We start from the raw sequence: 9,653 nt of genomic DNA on the forward strand, positions 1-9,653 counted from the left end.
ATTAGAGCTAGTGAGAGTGAGAGAATGTGGGACGAAACAACTGCTTCGTTGGAGAGATACCATAGTTGTTCTAGCCTGTCAGCCAGACTTTGTTCTCCCTGAGTTGTCACCAAAGTAACTAACTCATTGAGTTGTCACCAAGTGACCACTGGTCGTGTCATCACCAAGTGACTAACTGTTTTTTGCTTGCGGGTTCTTGTTTTTATAACAATCCAGAAGGATAGACATATCATTGAGAACAATGTTGGTGGTACAGTGATATCTCTTTTCTAGCTTTCGGTGAAGTAGAAGAGGTTATAAGGATCAAGTGGTGAAGACATCATTTCAGCCTAGCTAAAGGCATCTTGCATGTGTAAAACTGCTGTCACTGAAAAAAACCATTGTTCCACCGTGAGAAAAGTTCTGTTGAACTGTTAATTTAAATTTGGCTAAGGTGGATTGAATCCACTTCATGCCTGCAAGATCCAACATCACTCCCCTCCCAAGTGAGGTTCCGGGAAAGGAAACGAACGATCGAAGGAGAGAAAGAAATGTATGATAAATGCCTTGGAATGTTTTTCAGCAGTGAAATGTGTCTGGTGCTGTTGTGGTTAATTGCTGAGTTAGCAAGGACGACAGGGTAAGCATGCTGGAGTGATGCGCGAGACAGATAATTTTCTCTGTTAATTACGTGACCAAACAAGGGTCTAACAGGGGGAAATTATGTCTAAACATGAGCGCAGAGCATGTGAACAACCGACGCGAATCGAGTCGGGGGCAGAATTGAGCTGACGAGGACGTATTGCAAAACAAGGTGGTAGATGTGCATAATAGAGGTGCATGTGCATGTGTGCAATAGGGCTTGCAAGGCTGAGGCTAATGCTAGTGCATTAATTACAAATACAGTGTACAGTATTGAATATGCCAGTGATTAAGGCAGTGTTCAATATGGCAGCCGGTGCATGAGGTATTCTAAGCCTCGATCGTGCAGGAACAAAAGTGTGACATGCTGGCGCGTTGTAAGCGATAAACAACTTTCTCTATGTATGTGTGACCGACCTAGGGTCTTACAGAGATGAGTTGTGTCTACAAGGGCGCCCCACCATGACTGAAACCACCGGTGCCTTGCCTCGACTTTCCGCAAATGACCTTCTACCAATGCTCTTGAGCCTAGGAAAAAAAGTTTGGCTAAAGCACACACCAAGGCACCCATGTACACACACGCACACACACCTATAAGGCGGACACCCCACAAAATAAACTGTTTCCCCTCCCAACATATACTCCTTCACACAAATTGTACCCCTATATATACACAGCCCCCCACATACATTACAGACCGCACGCTAACATACCCCCCCCCCACCTTTTTCACAGCTGACCGGTTGTGCTATTCCACCTCCGACAATAGAGAGCAGTCGCCATATTCCCTTCGATATCGGCTAACTCTGATGAGCGTAAAGTTATATAATTGGTTTCTTACCTAACACTCCATTGTAGTCTTTACGCGAAACCGATTGGTAAGACCAGCCGTGATGGATATTTAATACTATACGTTTCAGATGATATATATATGTGTGTGTATGCGCGCGTGTGTGTGCGTGCGTGTGTGTATGTGTGCGTGCGTGCGTGTGCATGTGTGTATAGTATTTTATAAGCTTAAAGCTTGTAAGTGAACACCGTGCAATGGCTAAAGAAAATAGTCTAATAATATGGCATAGAAGCCCTCGACGGAAAAGAGTAGGTTTTCCCGTAAATGGCTAGCACACTTGTCGCGAAAACAAAGTGATGTGCGTTCGAGTCCCACGCGTCCGGGAAAACCTACTTTTTTTCTGTCGAGGGCTTATATGCTCCATTATTAGACTATTTTCTTTAGTCACTGCATGTTCATCATTTATAAGCTTTAAGCTTGTAAGATATTATTATTATTATTTACAGAATTGTAAAAATCGACGCTGCTTAACAAAAAGCGTCGCAGAAATGTGTGTGTGTGTGTGTGTGTGTAGTGGATCTTTCAAGCATGAAGTGGATTCGATTCACCATAGCCAAATTGCTAGTAACTCTTCAAGAGAACTTTTCTCACGGTGGAACAATGTTTTTTTTTTTCTGTGACAGCAGTTTAAAATTTTCCTGATGCCTTGGCTAAGCAAAAATAATGTCTTCGCTACTTGACCCTTCTAATCTCTTACAGACCACTAAAAACTAGAATTAAGATAACAAGTACCACCAACTAAATCCACTGTTCTCAACGATATGTCTATCCTTCCGGATAATTATAAAAGCAAGAACCCCGAGCAAAATTCAGTTAGTCACTTGGTGACAACTCAATCAGCTAGTCAGTTGGTGATAACTCGTGAGTTGAGAGAGAGCTAACATCAGTTAGTGAACCGATCACTAGAATCATGGTCACAAGCAGGCAGACAAACGGCCAGAGGGAAAAAGGAAGAAGTTTAGAATCAGCGACTATACTCTCGGCAACGTCCCACACTCACTCACTCTTACAAGCTCACTTTATTTTCTCTTACATCATTCTATCTTTTTCTGTAAATTACTTCTACACAATTACGAGAACACAAACACAAACTATACAAGGAAAATCTACATTTATCTTTACTTCGCATGCTTTACGATTTCATCACCTGCCCATCGAGGTAAGGTATTGTTTAATGTAACGATAAAATAAATATTTTCTTCACAACTTCAATCACTGTTCTTTCATCTTTACATAATGAAGAATCTCAAACCTTTAACAAATCAATCACAACAGTAACGAACTCAATTTCAATCGTCACAAAATCTAATTTCAACCATTACGCTAATAAACTTCAACCGTTACAAATTGGTGACCCAACCTTTATAAAAGTAATTTTCATCGTTTCAACTGGTGATCACGACGTTGCACCATAACAGGCATCGTTACAAAAATAAAACTTTGTCGTTACATATATATAAATAAGTAACAAAGATGTACAGGTGTTAATTCATTACGGCCGTTTCAAGTGGCTTCTTTAATTGATTAACGAAAACATTATATCAATTTGAAAGAAACCGTCCCCCTCAGATGACCTATAGACCTCAAGCATGAAGGACACAACAATTTTTTAAACATATTTACATCAATAATGGAACTCAAAATATTTACATTGTCTCTTTTGCTATATCTATGGCAAAATGAGTTTAGAAAATAATGCATACCACGTCAAGCCTACTATAATTTAGAGTAGCAGAGGAAATAGTGGGGTCAGAATAAAATGAGTGGTGACCTAGTTACTTATATTTAGAAGACTTTATGTAGAATGTAGTCTTCAACCATTTATTAGGTCGTCAACTATGAAATTTGTAGTAAGGTATATGGTAAACTTTGATAGCTGCTCATTTTGCGCCATTATTATATTTTGACAATCTTTATTTTTTTGTTAGAAAGCTGACACATCTATTTCTTTATTCTAACTCATTTTGCGCTTTATAATGTATTTACAGATCGTTTTCTGCTATTTTTGTTTAGAGATGGATAAGTCAGAAATTCGTACAGTTTTGAAATATGAGTTCTTTCTTGGAAATACAGTATCACCGACAGCTCGGAATATTAATGGAGGATTTCATTCTAATGTTATTACATAGCAGACAGTATCAAATTGGTTTGCGGTCGCCCAGAAACAAAGGTGGATAATGACGAACTGAAAGCCACAGTCGAGTCAGATCCATCTCAAAGTACCTGTGAATTATCGTTGTTGTTTGGTGTTAGCAAGTAAACAATATTGGCTCACCTAGTTCAAACCGGTAAAGTGACAAAGTTGGATAAGTGGATTCCACAAGAACTCTATGAAAATCAGAAGCAGCAACGTTTCGAAGCCTGCATTATACTACTTTCTGGTCACAAAAATTAATCATTTTTGAATCGAATTGTAACATGTGATGGAAAATGGATCTAATACAACAACCGTAAACGTTCAGCACAATGGCTGGACAAAGACGAACTACCAAAACACAGTTCAAACAGCAAAATTCATCAAAAGAAGCTGATAGTGTGTGTTTGGTGGTCTGGCGCAGGTGTGATCCATTATGATTTCATTAAACCTGGTTCATCAATCACGGCCGAAATATACTGCAGCCAACTGGACCAAATGATGCAGAAACTTACATAAAAAAACAAAAAAAAACAGCCTAGATTAGTCAACAGATCCACTCCTATTTTATTGCAAAACAACGCCAGACCACACATCACAAAAATGACATTGGCGAAACTACAGGAGTTGGAGTTGGAAGTTTTCCATCATCCACCATACTCACCTGATCTTGTCCCCACTGACTACCACTTCTTCCAGAATCTGGATAACTTTTTGATAGGAAAAAATTTAATTCCCACGATGCTGTAAAACAGGCCTTCCAAGATTTTATTGACTCTAGATTGCCGGGCTTTTACAGTTCCGGGATGGACAAGTTACCGCTGAAATGGCAAAAGTGTATTGACAATATGGGTGCCAACGTTGATGAATAAAACTATTCCTTGTATTTATAAAACATTAGCAAAATATTTTTTCTTTTCTACAAATTTCATACTTGACGACCTAATATAATAGAATTAAATCCATTGGGAGTTGTCAACCGTATTCTAGTTAATGGTAGTAAATCAATTAATGACAGACAATGTACTAGACTCTTAATGTACGGGAACCATATATCTAGCTATCTACATATAATTTAATAGAGCCGTATACACGTGCTCCACTTGTGGCGTACAAATAGTATGCGATCCTGTAAATTGTATTTACCCAACGGTCTGTACTGATGAGAAACAGATATTTTCGGTAAGAAAGTATTAATTTCGAAACATGTTTACAGATAATTGTATTTTTTATGTAATTTTCACTGGTCTTGCCCGATTACGTTTTTGTTAACTCGCTAAATTCCCTTTGAGAATTATTCGGTCTTAGTAGACACATGATATGTAATCTTCTAGCACATTAGCAGTCTACCTAGTGGCCTCCTTTATATATATATTTTATCTACACATAAGGGTAGGTTGTAGGGTTAGTAGTAAGGGAATGTCTGATGGGGAAGGGGTGATTAATGGAAGAAAGAATGATAGGTGTGGTTAATATTTATTTAGATTATCAAATTAAAGGGGAACATAATGAAAACCCAAAAGAGATAAGAAATATAAACTTTAGGGGTGGTAATTGGAATTGAAAGATATGGGAGGTAGTAATTTATAACTTAGCAAATTTACAATATTAATTTGAGAAAATTTGAATCAATATATACAGTAAAGATAGAAATTAAATTTAAAACCTAATAATGGGATACTTTAATATATAAGAAAAACTATCAAGACTTTTCCTGCCCCCACCCCTCCGTCCGTCCGTCCGTCCGTCCATCCATCTATCCATTCAAACGTTCTTATTTGTTTTAACTAATATTTCTTTCAATTATTCTGACGTGAATACGATACATTTCTTGCTGCAAGCGTTCCTATTGGTTTGACCGCCGAGGTCGACTTTTGCCTTTCGTCCTTTTGGGATCGATAAATTAAGTACCAGTTGCGTACTGGAGTTGGTCTAATCGACTGGTCCCCTCCCCCAAAATTTCGGGCCTTGTGCCTAGAGTAGAAAAGGTTCTTATTGGTTTGAAGTTATTACCCGTTTCAATCTACAAACGTTTTTCTTTCACTCACATTAGTTTCATTTTGTCAATTCAGCTACAAAAAATAGGGTTCAGATCTTCTACTTTGTCTAAACGTTCTTATTCGTTTTAACTCATATTTCTTTCATTGATTCTGACGTGAATACGATACATTTCTTTCTGCAAGCGTTCTTATTTGTTTGAAGTTATTACCCTTCTGCCTACAACGACCATTTTCATTGCATAAGTTAAGCTGATTTAAAAACGAATATTCATTTAGGTGCGTCTGGCAGAACAGGGCGAAAGAGAGAGAAACAGTACCCAAGACAGGGACAGGCGTGCGAATAGAAAGGTCGATGAGACTGATAAATCAAGGGTTGAGCGTCTGGCGGAACAGAGGGAAAGAGACAAAAACAGGAGACGTCATGAATCGGATGCTCATGTGAATACAAACAGAATAAAACAAGTTTTGCGTAAAACAGACCACGGGTTACCGAGATGCGCGGTTTTTACGGGTACCTTTATAAATAGCCAAACCGGCGTATAATGGGGGAAATGCTTTGAAAATAAGGTACCGTTGAAATGTGAATACACACAGAATAACAGAAGTTTCACGTAAATCGGATCACGGATTCCCGAGATAAGCGGGTTTTTTCAGGCACCTTGAATTATTGGTGACCCAACGGGTCACGAGTGGTCTAGTAGTACATTAAAAGTCAGTTTAAATCTTGCTTGCTTGCTTGCAAAGTTACCCAGCCAAACTGGCGCATAATGGGAAAATATTATTATTTAAGTTTACCCTGAAATGTTAATACGAACGAAATAAAACAAGTTTCGCGTAAATCGGACAAGTAGTTTTAGGAGATTTTAGAGGTTTTCGGGTATAAATACCCAAAGTGGTGCATAATGGAAAAATATTCCGAAAATAATCTTGAAAGGGAAGAAATTCTTATCGTTCGATTAGACACAGTGACTTGACAACGGAAAACTACGAATTTTTTTACAGTGAATGTTTCTGTTTTCGCTTTTGTTAAACACAATAGTTTAGAAATATTTTTAAGTGAATGTGATTTCAAATATGTAAGTTGTTTGTGCAGTAAGTATTCATATTTTCATGTTTTTAAAAAATATTTTCAAGTGAATACCATTACAAAAATTCCTTTTAGCATATTTTTAAAATATTTTAAAGTGAAGATGACTTTAAAAATACGGTAAATATTTCGTAAAAGCCCCGTTCGTAACCTCGGTGTGAAATAGTTTTTTTCCATATGCATTCTTCGAGTGCATTCAAAGTATCTCACCTCGAAAGATTTGGCTGCTATTTCTAGAACGCCCTGCTACCACGTAACAGCTATTTGCGATTAAGGACCCAAAATACCTGTTACGTAGTAGCAGGGCGCGCAAGAAATAGCAGCCAAATCTTTCCTTTTGTGGGGAAAGGAGCCGTTTGCGCGTGATTTCGATGTCACATTCGTTGAAAGCATGCGAAATAACCTGGAAAAGAAAAAAACCCACGAAACAAAACTCCGTTGTTGGGAAACTCAGAGTTTCCCGGTGACCCAACGGGTCACGGGTAATCTTGTATGTATGTGTGTGTGTGTGTGTGTGTGTGTGTGTGTGTGTGTGTAAAGAATATGAGGGGTTTAGTTCACTTGTGATCTAAACGAATAGGTACGCTTGGTAAGTGCTATAGTTGGTTGACCATTAGTTTTCAAGATTACAGTTAAGGCTGGATCTAGGGAACCATATTAGGGTTCCGTTATAGCATGTATATATTATATTAGAGGAAAAATAAAAACCAAGGCAGAACGAGTACCTCAAGTCTTTTAGAATAATTTAATTAGGGTAAGGTGAATTTGAAGTCTTACAGCCATTTCTGGGATAACCCAAGTGATTGGTTAGCATGTTCGTGCACTGGGTATACCGTCATCAGAGACAAGGTATGAATATTTTAAACGGAAAATTTATAGTTTACAAGAAATAAAATTCGCAGCTTATAAGGAATAAAATAGAAGAATAAAAAGTAAAAGTAGTTAGAAGACTATAGACAGGAGAATAATGTTCACGACTCATCTTTTTCCAGAGGATATGGATGTTGGTCGGTACTTCCATGAGGGTACAGATTTTTACAGGAGTACCGACCAACATCAATTTCTTCTGGAAAAAGATAAGTTGTGAACATTATTCTCCTGTCTACATTCTTCTAACTACTTTTACTCCTTATTCTTCTATTTCACAATTTTCCTCCTCTATTTTATTCTTTATAAACTATGAATTTTATTCCTTGAAAACTATAAATTTTCCCTGTCTAGAATATTCACACCTTGTCTCTGATGACGAGATACTCAGCGCACGGATATGATAACCAACCAGAAACAGCTGTAAGACTTCAAATTCACCTTACCCTAATTAAATGATTCTAAATGACTTGAGATGCTCGTTCTGCCTTGGTTTCATTTTTTCATTTTTCTTCTAAAATTATATATATATATATATATATATATATATATATATATATATATATATATATATATATATATATATATATATATATATATATGTGGAGTCGGGGCTGCTGCTGTTGGTGTTGGCGTCGCTGTGGGTGGTGGTGGTGGTGGTGTCGGTAATATTTTCGTCCCTGCGCATGTTGCCTGTGCTGTACTCGTTGTTGTTGCTGCGGGTGTTGCTACTACTGTTGTTGTTGTCGGGGCTGCTGATGTTGTTGGAGCCGGCGTTGGTGGTGATGCCAATGGTGGAGGAGGTGGTAATGGCAACGGTAGTGCTATCACCACTGCCGGTCTCGGAGGAGGTGCTGTTGCTGCTGTTGTTGTCGTTATAGCTAGTGATGGCACTGGACCTGTTGCCTCTGCTACTAGTGGCTAACAGGTCTGGCATAGTGGACGTCGAGGAAGCTATTGATAAGGCTGGTGTTGATGGCGATGCCCCTGCTGTTGGCGCTGCTGCTGTTGTTGTTAGCGATGTTGCCATCCGTTGTGGCGTTAGTGACGGTGCTACTGGCTCTGTTCTCATGCCTACGGCTGCTATTGCCTCTGCCGATGCTAATGGCATGTCCTGCTAGAACCTCGACTTGGTATACGACCCCTTTGGTGTCGCAGCGGCCTCCTACCGGGTAACTGCTTCGGATCCTCCATGAACAACCCGCCTCTTCTTGTGTTTTAGTGGCGCTAACTAGGATGCTCTTAATGCTGGGGGCGCAGTTTAACTAGACCCTAACGTTGTGCCTGTTGAAGATGGGCCCGTACCTATGGGAGCTAGTGAAATGCTTGTCTATTAGTTTAAGGAATAATCTATCTACAGGTGTTACTGTATTAAGGGAGTATGGGTAACCAAATTGTATTTCTGAGACGCTTCCTTCTGCGGCTGTTAGGTTCCGGTATGTAGGAGATGCGGTCCCTAAACCTGCTGGCAGCTAGGGCTTCATTATTGTACAGGGGTCCCTTGTCGAAGGAAAGGCTTGAGGAAAGGCTCGAAATCCTCTTACTGACGCCCTTTACCAGAATCTTGACTACTATGGGTGAGCGACAGGAGGCTATGTTTATGTACGACAGCCTCTCGCTTGGTTTGCAGTAAGGCCTGTAAGTACCGGATTCCAGGTCGAGCCTGACGTCTAAGAAGTCCGCTGTTGTGAGGTTGGTCTCTATGGTGGTCTACAAACCCATAGAGGCAAACGTGCTGATTAAGTTTTTCCTAAGCCTGTCTGGTATAAGGCTGCTTGCCCCGCTGGAGATGGCCTCATCTCTGTAGAAGCCAAAGAGGACTGAGAGGAAATTTTTCTAAGGGTATCTAGGATATATAATCCGATTAGGTCGCATATCTCAGCGCTGTCGTAGGCTCCCATCGCTACGTCAAAGGAGCCAATGGGATCCGCTTTATTTCTAGCTCCAAATGGATTTTTTTATATATATATATCTAACACTGTCTTTCTCCATTTCTAAGTTAAGGGTTTGCAATAGAGCAACCCTGCAAAACACGACTGATTTTTTGCACACAGACGCACAGAATAGCAGCAATCAAATAACGACAGCGGAGTG

The sequence above is a fragment of the Octopus bimaculoides genome, chromosome 1, assembly GCF_046866305.1.
Source record: "Octopus bimaculoides isolate indiv1 chromosome 1, ASM4686630v1, whole genome shotgun sequence".
Taxonomy (NCBI): domain Eukaryota; kingdom Metazoa; phylum Mollusca; class Cephalopoda; order Octopoda; family Octopodidae; genus Octopus; species Octopus bimaculoides.